This window comes from Pinus tabuliformis, chromosome 6 (genome assembly GCF_031772625.1).
Source record: "Pinus tabuliformis cultivar Carrire ecotype Pingquan chromosome 6, CPIR1, whole genome shotgun sequence".
Lineage (NCBI taxonomy): Eukaryota > Viridiplantae > Streptophyta > Pinopsida > Pinales > Pinaceae > Pinus > Pinus tabuliformis.
Window position 1 is genome coordinate 728,456,245 of NC_142292.1, and position 14,331 is coordinate 728,470,575.

General features: G+C 43.0%; 1 protein-coding gene across 2 annotated transcripts in view; it reads right to left on the reverse strand.

The window, feature by feature from the left end:
* Positions 1 to 14,331, reverse strand: part of ETFQO (electron-transfer flavoprotein:ubiquinone oxidoreductase) — a 428,724-nt gene that overhangs the window by 162,080 nt on the left and 252,313 nt on the right. The gene's annotated exons all lie outside the window — the stretch shown is intronic.

The window sequence follows — 14,331 nt, forward strand, 5'->3', positions numbered from 1 at the left end:
CAAGTATTGTAACTATAGGTGACATAACAACAAATTACACATTTACATTAATATAACATCTTGACTGAACATATCACTTGACAGTTTGACTTATTGTACAATGACATTGACAGTGACAGTGTTTACAGCAAGTGACCTTTTAATAAGAACACCTTGATAAGCATGCTATGATAAGATGTTTGACTTTGACACCTTTGACATTAACATGACACCTAAGATAGCAATGACTTATGTATGTACAGTTAGTTAGAATTGTGATTGGTCCATTGACTTATGTCAGCAAGCATTGATGTGACAACTAGAATATTGAATGCAACAACTAAGCACCTGATGAACTTGATTGGTAACATGACAGTTGACATTATTTAGTGATATGTGATGGGACAGCAAGTGACGCATTGATACATTAACTCTGATTGACAAACTGAAGTGTGAATTGACTTAACATAACCAGTGGACCTGACATACAGATGCTTGACATCTGCTTGATACCTTAACATGACAAATACCTTGATTATGAAGTGAAACATTGATTGACTTAGTGAGCATTCTACGATGTCTGACTTTGATTTTACTTGACCGTGACATGATAGTAATACCTAGATATGACCTTGAATAAGACTTAACTATGACACATTGATTGGAATAGTAAGCTTACATTTAGTTGACAAGTGTCTTGACTTTGACTACACTTGACTAAGACACTATATGACAATGTTGCATTACTATTGATTTGACATCTAAATAAGACATTGACATTGAGTTGACACCTTAAGTTTGGCATGACTTATTGACTTGACCCATAGATTAAGGAACATAGACATATGACAGTGATGACCTAGGGTTTGTCTTGTAGTATGACCTAGGGATTTGTGTACAATGACACAATTGTAATCTTGCAGGGCAACAGATTTTGAAGGTAATATCATCCAGGTGTGCATCACATTGAAGAAAATGGATAGCAGGGGTTGACCAATCAAATAGTGTGTTGCCATATATGTTGGTAGCTCTCTGGGGACAGAACTTGAGAACACTGATTGCAGGGCATCGAGATGACCTAAGACACCTTGGGTTATGCCATCATTTGATAGCAGTGCCAGATGGTTGCAACATCGTGTGCAGCCTAATGATGACAGTGGTTGTGCGTTGATGACTATTCATTCATGAGCAGTGACATGCAGTGACAGCCAACAATTGTGTAGTGATTTGTAGTCACAGTGATATATTGTGTGCAGTGACTGATGTGTAGTTGAATAGTGATAGCTTGAGGTGTAGCATTGTGCAGTAATTAGTATGTAGGAACAGTGATCAGTGGCTACCATGCTTCGACATTTAGTCTACATCTTTCTTACAATTATTCTACATTGATTCAGAGTACAGGGGATCCAGTGTGAAAATTGTGAAATGTGCTCTACCGACTCTTCTACGTGATTGGAGTCACCTTCAAATTGTGGCCTAAGAACACTTTAGGGTGGCAAGGTGGTGCTAGGGCAAGATGTGGCTTGCACAAGGCGTTGTGGTGTCCATTCAGTTGTTGTTGATAAACTAACGTGGCAGCAAAACATCCTTTCCGATAGCAGCTAGTAAACAAAGTGTCGAACCACTCATCAGGTTCTGACCTGATATATAGGGCATTGGGCCTTCCTTCTGGTTGCGACGAGATATTAGGGTCTAGTAGCGTCCTACAGGTTATAGCCTGTGAATTAAGGGGTTGACGCCTCCCTTAGTTGTAGCTGAAATCAGGGTAGTCCCTATGGATGAGATAATGACTTTAGGAGACACAACTGAATGGCCTAGCAACTTGGTTAAGGATAATTGGCAAGTTCATTTATTTAGCACAACTTCATTAGATTTATTGAAACCACCCAAGTGCCTCCGTCCCTACAAGGGATTTTCGGCAAGGGAACTGCAAGGTCACCTATCTTAACCACAAATGAGGGCCTATACTTCGCAAGTTGGGTGAGAAAGGTGTTCTTATCTTCTTACAACCAAGCTTATGCTTGGAGGTACGTTTTATAGATGCACTTCTAAAACTAGAATGATATGCAAGATATGAGTGAAGACTTCAATGAGACAATTAATTATATTAAGTAATCCTATAGCACAAGTTACTTTAGCTACTCAATATGAGAGCAATTATGTGAATTACTTAAGGTATTTATCCCAAATGAAGCAAGATGCAAAACAAGAGTGATAACAATTAGCAAAAAAAAAAATGATGGGTGGTGTTATCACTTATGATCACAATAGCACTTAAAGAACCAAAATTAGCTAGCAATCCCAAGAGCTTATATCAAGATCTGCAACACTTGCACAATCAAGAGAATGCTTTAAGGTATGATGCCCAATTTGAATTATTCCACTAGCTCAATGCTCATAAATGATTAACAAGTAACAAGGTAATGATTATCCAAGAATAACATTTATGCCAATTAAGATCCACAATGAAATCAATGCTTATTGTGAGAGCACAAAAGAGATTGCTAACAATGATTTTTGAGATTAGAGAACATTAACCATCAGTGACTCGAATGAAATTATAAGAAATGATGTTATGCAGTATACAACGTGCAATTAGAGACATTTTCACCACCTAGACCAACACCACACAAGATGCAAATGATCCAAAACAAAAAGAGATAAGGCCTCTAAGGCTAGAGATGAGCTATTATGAGTTTTAGGTGTTCTTTTACCACTGCTGCAAATGTATATCAGACTTTCAAATGCTTATATCAAACTTCAGAGACTACAAACCAGACTTCCAAATTCACTTATCACATCAATGATTGAAAGCATACAAGTTTGATTAGCCTTTTAAGTTAAGTGCAATGATTATAGGCTTATGTTAAAGTGTTTTAGGGCTTTGTTTAGGATGTGTATTCAGAGATTTTACCACTGTCATGAGATAACTTCAGATCTGGTCATGCAAACAGTGAGGAAAAATATAGGGTTAGAGAGCAAACCCTTGGCCTTAAGGCCTTGTGAAATAGCTAGATGGACCTCCAAAATGCACTTATACTCTTGCAAACACCTACAACACAAATATTAGCTTTGAAAAATAATGTATCAACCCTCTTGTGACAGAAGTTAGGGCTTCGAGAGCTGAATGATGGACTAATGAGACCTCAAGCCCTTGAATCTTTAATGACAAGACTACAAAACCAAATGTTAGCTTGGAAAATCAATAGATCAATGGAAAAACAATCTAGAAATCATCCTTGAAACCCTTACCAAATTTACCATGAGCCTACAACCACAGAGATTAGTGCCAAACTCATAAATATGCCCAAAAATGACTGCAGCTAAGAGAATGAATGCCAAATAGGCCTGCGGTTAGAGGAAAAATCCCTTTCTAGAGCTTCGGGTAAGGGAATTATGCCACTTAGGGGCCGCAACCTAGCAAGATAAGCCCACAAAAGGTTGCGGCCAGGCCTAAAGGCCTTGAAAACATGTAATATCCCGTTTCAAAGATATTCCCCAAACCCAAGCAAAACTCCAACCAAATATGTATAAATGATATAATAACCGGGAATAAAAATAACAGTGGTGCAACATATGATAATGTAGACATGAAATATAAGCAGATGCTCAAGAAATGTAGCAAGAAATGCTAAGCCATTTTATTATATTGAGTAATAGAATGAGTACAGGAGGTGATCAGAAAGATGGCACCTCGACTTGCACAAGGCAAGTGAAGAAATACACTCAAAATAGCAAAGGAATGGCTTCTCTTTGAACTGCGTCCAAGCTGCTAGAGAACTGGCGTGCTGCTGCTGCTGCTGCTACTAGAAATCAAATGAGGATTTGGGGTTGTTCCCCTACTCAGAAAAAGCTAAAACTTTGGAATTGGACTCTACTCAAGAAACCCAAAAAACCCAGAAAGCTTTTCTGAAATGGCCAACCCCCGAAAATTGCCCCCTTGAGGACCCACGCTGTCCCTCAAGGCTCTGCGCTGCCACTGAAATAAACCCACCAAAACTCTACCTGAAACTCAGCCAAAATCCTCCAATGTGCAAGGGTTAATCCCCTGCTCAATCTCCCAGCACAAATCCCTCTGCAAACCTCAATCCAGAAAGAACTGCATCATCCCTCTCAAGACTGCGTAGTCATCCAAGATGCTCAATCCTCCTGCCAAAATGGTGATGAAACTACTGCAAAAATATTGATGGAAATACCTTGCCCGAGCAGGCACTCGAAGTCCCCCAGGGCTAAGGGTGAGATCTCCGAACGGAGACACTCAATGCACTAAACAGTGTTGCAGACTAGCTAAACAGCCAGCGTGCTCTAAGTCAAAGTGACTAGCTCAAATGCACATAATCGAATGCCAAAATAAGGAGGCTCCTCTCTCCTTTATATTGTTTGTCTCTCTCAATCCTAAAGCCCACCTCCTCCAACGTAATTCCTCTTTTGCCACATGTTTCTTTCCTTCTGCGCAGTCCCTCCAAGTGTCTACATGGGCTCCATCTCTGCGTCCCCCTTTGGCCCCCTTAGCTCACCTTTAAGTCACAACGTTGTGCTACTAGGGGGTGACTTTATTCTAAAAGTGAGTTATGTCACCCTTTACTCACCTTTTTATTCATAAATAACTATAGAAGGCAAAACTGAGCAAAATCGAATATTCCAATTAGCCATGGCTAATTAGGAATATTATAGTCTCCTCCGACAAAATGTTGCTTGTCCTCAAGCAATTGAAGTGACGGATGCTGCAAAATTTTCTCGCTCTCCCAAGTGGCATCCTCATCCAGTAAATTCTTCCACCTCACCAAGAATTCCCAAACCGTCTTGCTCTGCAGCTGCCTCTCCCTGGTATCAATAATAGCCTCTGGCTGCAACACCAAATGCCCCTCATCATCTATGGGTGCTAACTCATCTGTCACTGTCACCTATTGCCCCAATGCCTTCTTCAGGCATGATACATGAAAAACATTATGAATCTTGCTACCTTGGGGCAACTCCAACTCATATGCAACCTGTCCAATCCTGCGTATCACCCTGTATGGTCCATAAAAGCGGGGCTTGAGCTTCTCAGCCCCCTTCTGCTTCAGTGATGACTGTCGGTATGGCTGTAATCGTAGGTAGACCAAGTCCCCTACCTCAAACTATCTCTCCACCTGACCCTTGTCAGCATATAGTTTTTGTTGGTTTTGCACTGTAGCCATATTGTCCTTGAGAGCTCGGAGAATATCCTGACTCTCTTGGATCCAAATCTTGGCTCTTGGAGCCTTGCTATCACCAAACATCACGTCAGCAAAAGACAAAGGATGATATCCATACAAAGCATAGAATGGTGACATACCAATGGACATGTGATGTGTAATGTTGTAGCAGTACTCCCCCAGATGCAGCCATCTCAACCATGCTCGCTGCTGCCCACTGACATAGTTACACAAGTAGACCTCCAACCACTTGTTAACTATCTTTGTCTTTCCGTCTGTCTGTGGGTGATAACTGGTACTCGGCTTCAACTCTGTCCCCACCAATCAGAAAAGCTCCTGCCAGAACCCACCCATGAAACGGATGTCCTTGTCACTAACGATGGTCGTAGGAAGACCATGTAGCCTGAAGACCTCTCTGAAGAACAGCTCGGCCACCTGTGCTGCTGTGTAGTGTACGGCTATGGCAAAAAAATGTGCATACTTTGTCAGTCGATCAACGACGACAAAGATACAATCCTTTCCCTGTACCGCAGGCAACCCTATGATGAAGTCCATCGAAATACACTCCCATTTCCCCTCCGGAATGGGAAGAGGCTACAATAAACCTGCGGGATGGCTCATCTCCCCCTTGTTCCTCTGGCAAACATTGCACTCCCGGATATGCTGGAGTACGTCCTTTTTGAGGCCCTTCCATGAGAACCTCTCTCTAATGGCCCTGTAGGTTTTGGTAAACCCCTAATGGCCGGCCAATGGTGAATCATGTGAAGCCTGAAGTATCTTCTTCTTGAGCTAAGATCCGTTAGTCAAGAAGATCCTATCCCTGTAGTAGATGATCTCATCGACCACGTTGTACCTGTCATCCGCCACCTACCCATCCAGAACCTCACATGCAAACCTATCCTTCGAGTACTCTACTAAAAGTCGAGCCCTCCAGTCTATGTCCAGGCTCATAAGAGACAACGTGGCTGGTCTACGTGAAAGGGCATCTGCTACCACATTGTTCTTACCCTTGACATACTCAATGTCAAAGTCATATGCTTGGATCTTACTGATCCACTTCTGCTGCCTCTCCTGTAGTTGATCTTGCTCCAAAAAGAACCTGAGGCTGTTGTGATCAGTGCTCACCCTGGGGCCTGAACCTGTTACCCACTAAATACTGCCAAAACTTGGCCAATGCATGCATGATGGCCAGCATCTCCTTGTCATATATAGGATACAACCTCGTGCGGAAGGAGCTTCCAGCTCTCATAGGCTATAGGGTGACCTCCCTGCATCAACATTGTGCCGATCCCCTCTCCCGAGGCATCACACTCTAAAACAAATGGCTGCGTGAAATTTGGCAATGCTAGCACTGGGCAACTGCTCATAACCTCCTTGAGCCTGTCAAAGGCTCGTTGCGCTGTATCCGACCAGTTGAATGCCCCCTTCCTCGTCAAATCTGTTAGGGGTGCAGCAAGCTGTGAGAAACTCTTGACGAACTTCCGGTAGTAAGTACAAATGCCAATGAATCCCCGAGGTTCTGTCACGTTCCTCGACTCTGGCCAATCTCTGATGGCCCTGATCTTCTCCTCGTGGACTCCCACTCCATCCACCCCTATAATGTGTCCCAAGTACAACATCTCCGTCAACCCCAACTCACACTTGGAGAGCTTGGCATAGAACTGCTGCTCCTGCAAGATACGCAACACTGTCTCAATGTGCTGGAGATGCTCCTCCCAAGTCCTGCTGTAAATGAGGATATCATCAAAGAACACCAACACAAACTTCCTCAAGTGACTGCGGAAGATGTGATTCATGCAGGACTGAAATGTAGTAGGGGCATTGGTTAGCCCAAAGGGCATCACCAAGAACTCAAAGTGCCCATAGTGACACTTGAAGGCGGTCTTGGGAATGTCCTGCTCCCTCATGCGAATCTGATGGTACCTAGATCTCAAATCAATCTTTGAGAAGAACCGTGCTCCGCTCAACTCATACATCAGCTCATCGATCCTGAGTATGGGGTACCTGTTCTTCAGTGTCTTCTTGTTCAGGGCCCTGTAGTCAATGCACATCCTTAATGTGTCGTCCTTCTTCTTCACCAACACCACAAAAGAAGCAAAAGGACTCGTACTCAACCGAATGTGCCCAAGAGCCAGCAACTCCTGAATGGCCCGCTCAATCTCATCCCGATAGGCCTTGGGATGCCTATAGGGGGTAGTAATCACTGCCTGTATGCCCTCCTCAAGTTCAATGGTGTGCTCAAACCCTCGGTCGGGTGGTTGTCCCAGCAAAATCTCCCCAAACACTATGGAGTACCGGTCAAGGATGGACTGTATCTCTAGATGTACAGTCTGCCCTGTAGTACCTGCCTCTGATGCACGCAACTCCACTGCCCACTCTACGTCTCCCTTCCGGAAGACTGCCTCCATCCAATGAGTCGAAATAATCTGAGGCGGATATGTGTGTTGTCCCCATATCTTCTCATGCCTCCCTGTCTTCTCATCATCCCACTCCATCTCTAGGGTCTTCCAATCCGTCATGACCTTCCCTAGAGTGATAAGCCACTGAACACCCAGTATCATGTTGGTGTCCGGAATATCGACCACGAAAAAGTGGTCAGTCAGTGTATAGGTGCCCATCGTCACTAATAGCTTTGGAACATAACGAGCACACATCATGGTCTGATCTCATGGGACCAAAATTGAAAACCCATCGAAGCTCTCGGTCTGTATACCTCTCCGCTCAACCATTTGTGCATCGATGAAGTTGTGGGTTGCCCCACTATCAACCAAAGTCGATACTCGCTGGCCATGTACTGTCCCTCGTACACGCAACGTCAAATACTTGGGAACTCCTCGTAATGCTGCAAGGGCTCCTCCAGTAGGTGCAAAAGCTGCACCACCTGCTGCTGGTGCTGGAGGTAGCAAGGGACCCTGCACGACATGACGATCTCCCGCCTCCACATCATCCTCCTCATCCTCTTCCCCGCTGCTCTCGGAGAAGACCTCAATAAAATGTGCTTTGCCAACAGCACATCTATGTCCTGGCGCCCATGGCCCCTGACAGGTAAAGCACAACCGCTCCTTCTTCAACTCCCTCCTGGCATCATCGTCAATCTGCGCTTGTCCTGGATTCCCCTTTGGAGGCGGAATCCTCACATCCTTCCCCTTAGACTAGAAAGTTTGTCTCTGGGGGTAAGGTGTCCGGGTCCTGGGTAAGACATCCTGTAAATCCCGGGTCCTGCTGATAGCATCCTGGAGTGTGGCTAGTCTAGTGGATCTAACTAAACCCCGAAGTGGCTCTGTTAACCCCTCAACGTACATGTAGACCCTCCGTGCCATGGATAGAACTGGCACCATCACTGAAACCCTCAAGAAATATGCAATGTAAGTCTCTGGGCTCTCGGTCTGTTTGAGCCTCATCAGCTCAACAAAGTGCTACTCTGGATCCCTCCAGTCGAACCTCTCTATCAATCTCCTGGTGAACTCGGCATATGTCGTCACTATGGAGTGTCCGAGTGTAACCATCCCATGGAACCACCAATCCTGGGCCTCACCATCCAAATGTAATGTTGCCACCTTGATGGCCTCTGTCTCCGACATCTGGTTAAGCTGGAAGTAAATGTCCAGCTTTTCCACCCAAGACTTTGCTGAACTGTTTGATGAACCATCAAACATAGGCAAGTGGAATCTACTAGCTGCACGGTGGGTGTCACCATCATGATAATGTCGGTATCCTTTGTGATGGTTGCGGGGTCTACTATCTCGCTGGAGCTGAACAAAGTCTCTGAATGAGAGAGCCTCCCTGAACTCCTGCCCATAGGCCTGGCACTCTGCAAAATAATCGCCCATATGACCAGGCTCTGCCTCCTACTGGGCTCCGGCCCCCGTGTCTGTTCCTACGAAAATGGGCATGGTGGAGCATGTAGGGGCATGTGAGGCCACCTGCTGAGTAGTATCACGCTGCTCTAGCAAATGGTGGGATGCACCCAATCCCTCACCAACCTGGAAAACCCGTGGGCTCTCACGTTGTCTAACCTCTACTGCTATGAATCTTTGCCCCATCACCTCAATCTGCCTCAACAGATCCTGCACTGATTTGAGGAGCATATCTGCAAATCTCTTCCCGTCCTCGTCTGCCATCTGCTCTGCGTCCACCACAGGCTCCTCCTGTTCTGCGTCCACCACCGGAACACAGTCTCCCTCTTCGTAGGTGTTCTCCAACCTACGCCCAATGTCTCTGTATCTCCTACCTCTGTAACAGATGTAGGATTTTTCCCCTGGTGTCATAGATTGCTAGCTCCACACATTGAGCCAGATCTATGCTTTGATACCACTGTAATATCCCATTTCAGAGATATTCCCCAAACCCCAGCAAAACTCCAACCAGATACATATAAATGATATAATAACCGAGAATAAAAATAACAGTGGTGCAACATATAATAATGTAGACATGAAATATAAGCAGATACTCAAGAAATGTAGCAAGAAATGCTAAGCCATTTTATTATACTAAGTAATAGAATGAGTACAAGAGGTGATCAGAAAGATAGCACCTCGACTTGCACAAGGCAAGTGAAGAAATACACTCAGAATAGCAAAGGAATGGCTTCTCTCTGAACTGCGTCCAAGCTGCTGGAGAACAGTCGTGCTGCTGCTGCTTCTGGAAATCAAATGAGGATTTAGGGTTGTTCCCCTCCTCAGAAAAAGCTGAAACTCTGGAATGGGACTCTACTCAAGAAACCCAGAAAAACCCAGAAAGCATTTCTGAAATGGCTGAACCCCGAAAATCGCCCCCTTGAGGACCCATGCTGTCCCTCAAGGCTCTGCACTGCCACTGAAATAAACCCACCAAAACTCTACCTGAAACTCAGCCAAAATCCTCCAATGTGCAAGGGTTGATCCCCTTCTCAATCTCCCAGCACAAATCCCTCTGCAAACCTCAATCCAGAACTCCTGCCAGAAAGAACTGTGTCATCCCTCTCAAGACTGCGCAGTCATCTAAGATGCTCAATCCTCCTGCCAAAACGTTGATGAAACTACTACAAAAATACTGATGGAAATACCTTGCCCGAACAGGCACTCGAAGTTCCCCGGGGCTAAGGGTGAGATCTCCAAACGGAGACACTCAATGCACTAAACAGTGTTGCAGACTAGCTAAACAGCCAACGTGCTCTAAGTCGAAGTGACTAGCTCAAATGCACATAATTGAATGCCAAAATGAGGAGGCTCCTCTCTCCTTTATAGTGTTTGCCTCTCTCAATCCCAAGGCCCACCTCCTCCAACATAATTCCTCTTTTGCCACGTGCTTCTTTCCTTCTGCGCAGTCCCTCCAAGTGTCTACGTGGGCTCCATCTCTGCGTCCCCCTTTGGCCCCCTTGGCTCACCTTTAAGTCACAACATTATGCTACTAGGGAGTGACTTTATTCTAAAAGTGAGTTATGTCACCCTTTACTCACCTTTTTATTCATAACTAACTATAGAAGGCAAAATTGAGCAAAATCGAATATTCCAATTAGCCATGTCTAATTAGGAATATTACAAAACGACTGCGTCTAGCCTCTAGGAGGCTTCAAAACCTCACGGTGCCTTTTCAACCCAAGGGCTGCAGCCTTCCATTCCTGGTTGAGCATTCAACAACTAGGGCCTAGAAGGGCTAGATCTTACCCTCTAGGGCTTAGATCAGCCCTTCTTCTTTGAACAACTTGGCTAGAATTGTTGGACGACTCCTTTAGAGGGCTTGAAACCCTAGCCGTGTAGGCTGGGTGAGGCTAATGGCCTCCCAAAAATAAAATCTTTTCAAATCCTTGAGCCAATGTACATGCAAAAATGAGAAATAGAGAGCCAAGAACCAAATATATACAAAAAACTCCAAAACCCCAACAGTTATACAAAATAAAATGTTAGTATTTAAAAATACACGAGTTAGTGGAAAATAATTTTACAAATATTTACAAAATAAAATTTGCTCTCATTAGCATATTAATCTTTGCAACGCAAGTACATAAACTTGAAGAATATGAGAAAATAGTAATTTTTTGAATTTCTGCAAAGCCCACTTGAATAAGATTTTCGATAAATCAAGACTTGGAGCCAAACAAGAGTGTGATCCCCTCACAGTCTATGAACTTGGATGCCAAGGGCTAGCGCAACCAGTAACTCAATGCACTTCACATGATAGATTATTAAACAAAAGGGGTTCAATTCACACAATAGATCTAAAAGCCTAGAGATACCAGCCAAACTTCATTAGATCTAGAGTGCTTACTCTAGCCCAACACCTAAGGCAAGATACCTGTACCAATAGATGTTCTTACTACTAGCAGTTGAAATAATAATCAACATTATAGTTCAAATCATGTCAATAAAACATCCAGCACATACCACAGATCAACAAGCGAGAGACACCTTGAATTGAACCCTAAAGAATTTTTAAGTTTCTATTAAGTGCAAAGAAATTCCAACAGAGCCTTGCTCAATAGATCAGATAATTTGTTATATACCTAGGGGGGATAATATGGGGTACCAAAGGAGGTACCCAAGGTAATAATGTAATAATGGGATGGGCCATAGTAATAAATAAGGTGGTTAACCCATATCATGTAAGGGACCACAAGTAGTTAATAATAATGTAATGGGGCCATGATATTAGTTGATGGTATGAGGGAACCATGGTAATGACCCATGGTATTGTATGTATGAGGCCTATATAGAGGTTAGAGACTCCATGTCAAGGAAGAGAGTCAAGCATTATTATATGAACAGGCATATGGCTTGTGAAGTGTTCTCCTTCCTTAAGGAGTGAATGTATGGTGTTGCCCTACCTTAAGGGTTTGATCAATAAAGAAGCATTTCTATCTATTTCTCTGTTATTGTTTCTGGGTTTATTTGTATTCTCTTATATTTTTGTATCAAATCTATAACAAGTGGTATCAGAGCTATAACATAATTGTTACATCACCCAAAGATGAAATGAGGAGCTTCATAGCTTTCTATATATTAAATGCGAGAAGAAAACCCCTCCAAGTGGGAAATAATGGCTAGCTGTCTTGATCCTCATCAAAATAATCTCATCCATCGCTCTTCATCTGTAATAACTTTACCTCCTCCGTTGCTTTTTTTTTGGAGAAAAAATTGGAATTTTCTTAAAATCCTCATCAAAATAATCTCATCCATCGCTCTTCATCTGTAATAACTTTACCTCCTCCGTTGCTTTTTTTTTGGAGAAAAAATTGGAATTTTCTTAAAATCCCCTTTCTCTTAGTCCAAAAAATAATATTTTGGACTTTTATCCTCAAAAAATTCACTTTGACTCAACCACAAAGGTCCAAGGGGTCAAATTTTCTTTAAAAATCCATTTTTCCCTTGGTGGAGGACCTCCAAAATTTAATTCTTTTTTGACCCACGGATTTTTTTATGATTTTCCACTTGGAAAGAATTTAATTCCTCTCAAATTATTTTTTGACTCAAAAATAATTAATTTTTTGGCTAATTATTTGCTTTTTATTTTTTCTAGAAAAATTAATTAAAAGACTCAAGAGGGGAATAAATATTTTGCAACTCTTCAAGTGTGTCTATAATAAAATAATTTAGCCATGGTGTCTAAATATGAGTAACCATGCACTAAATTATTCTTAGATACACTTTTACATCAAAATTTATATTATCAACCCTTAGAAGGGGAAATACACATTTGACATAGACCCTCAGAATTTGCCCAATTTTGCGACAAGACACATGATCCGGTATGAAAAAAACATAGACTCGATAAACACTAGGATTCACCTAAGACCTCTATTGAGAATTCAATAGGGCAATGAATATGTTAATTCTCTTTAACTTGATAACTATTTGTGTTACCTTTTTCCTTATTAGCTTTGTTCCTTATTATTATAATGTGAGATACATCAAACAACTACCAAAACAATAAGAACAGTGACACAGTATATAGGCTGCAAGCCAGGGCTAAAACCCCTCCTCTTGAGGGGAAAACCCTTAAATCTCTTCTCTTCTTATAGATCCTTCAATTGACGAATACCAAGACCTTGTGACTCAGACCAATACCCTCCAAGATCAAGATCAACCACCAACTCGGCCTCCTACTGCAAGAACTTCGACCTCCTACTACAGATCCGAAATTTTGTCTGCCCGGCAATTGTTGCAACTGTTGTTGCCACACTTGAAAACTTTGATCTTCTTCTTAGAGCCTCTTCTTCCCTTCGCTTGCCTTTCCTTGTGACTTAGGGCTAGAGAGATACCCTTAGTGACCTTCGCTTGCCTTCTTTCCTCTCTTCCTTCCAAGATCGAACTAGAAGTAACCCTTGCGCAGAAACCCTAGCTTCGTCTAGCATGTGGGAGAGAGAACTAGCCCAAACACTTCGACTTTCTTCGACCTCTTCTTCATCCTTCTTCTTCAACCTCTTCTTCGTCTTCTTCTTCGCATAGAATGAGACATGAGTGAGTGCTTCTTTGGAGTACGAGTTCCTCTCTTTATATAGGCCACTTCAAGGGGTAGACGTGGCTCTTCAATTAGGCTGACTTGACCGCTTCTTGTGAAAATTTCTGAATCTACACATCACAAATCCTACAGCAATCACTAGTTTATCATCTCCTACTTGTTTTTACATTCAACAAGTTATTTAATTATTTAAACAATGATGAAAAACACTATTGCAGACTACACATACATACAGATCATGAACTGAAAATAGAACGAGACAAATACACAAGGGGCACTGTTATTTTTGGACAAACTTCCCCAGTAAAACCCAATGTGTGAAAACTGGTGCAGCAACTCTGAGGGTTTTCTATTATTAAGCAGTAGTTCTGAATACAACTCTGGATGCTCTCTCAGCAATCCAATTACAGAGATAAGAATATACTGGTAGAAACATAAGTGAGATTACCTCACTTCACCCGGCAAAATCTCTCCATTCTGGCAACTAGACTAACTGTCGTTGGATCCAAATGTGTTGCCCCTTCGTAGTAGCTGCGTGGGCCTGCGTGGAGCACACTGGGACACTGCACTGCCTCCTAGAGCTCTAAGGTCAACCTTCTCCACTGACCCTGCTGCTCCCCGGCTGAATTCGGGTTTCTGCTAGAGGGTGGCTCTACCCTAGCGCCGGAAATGTGCGGGCCCTTCCTGGCCCAGCGTCAGTCTCCTTGGGTCTGTGCTACCTCCTCTGCCATCTCTC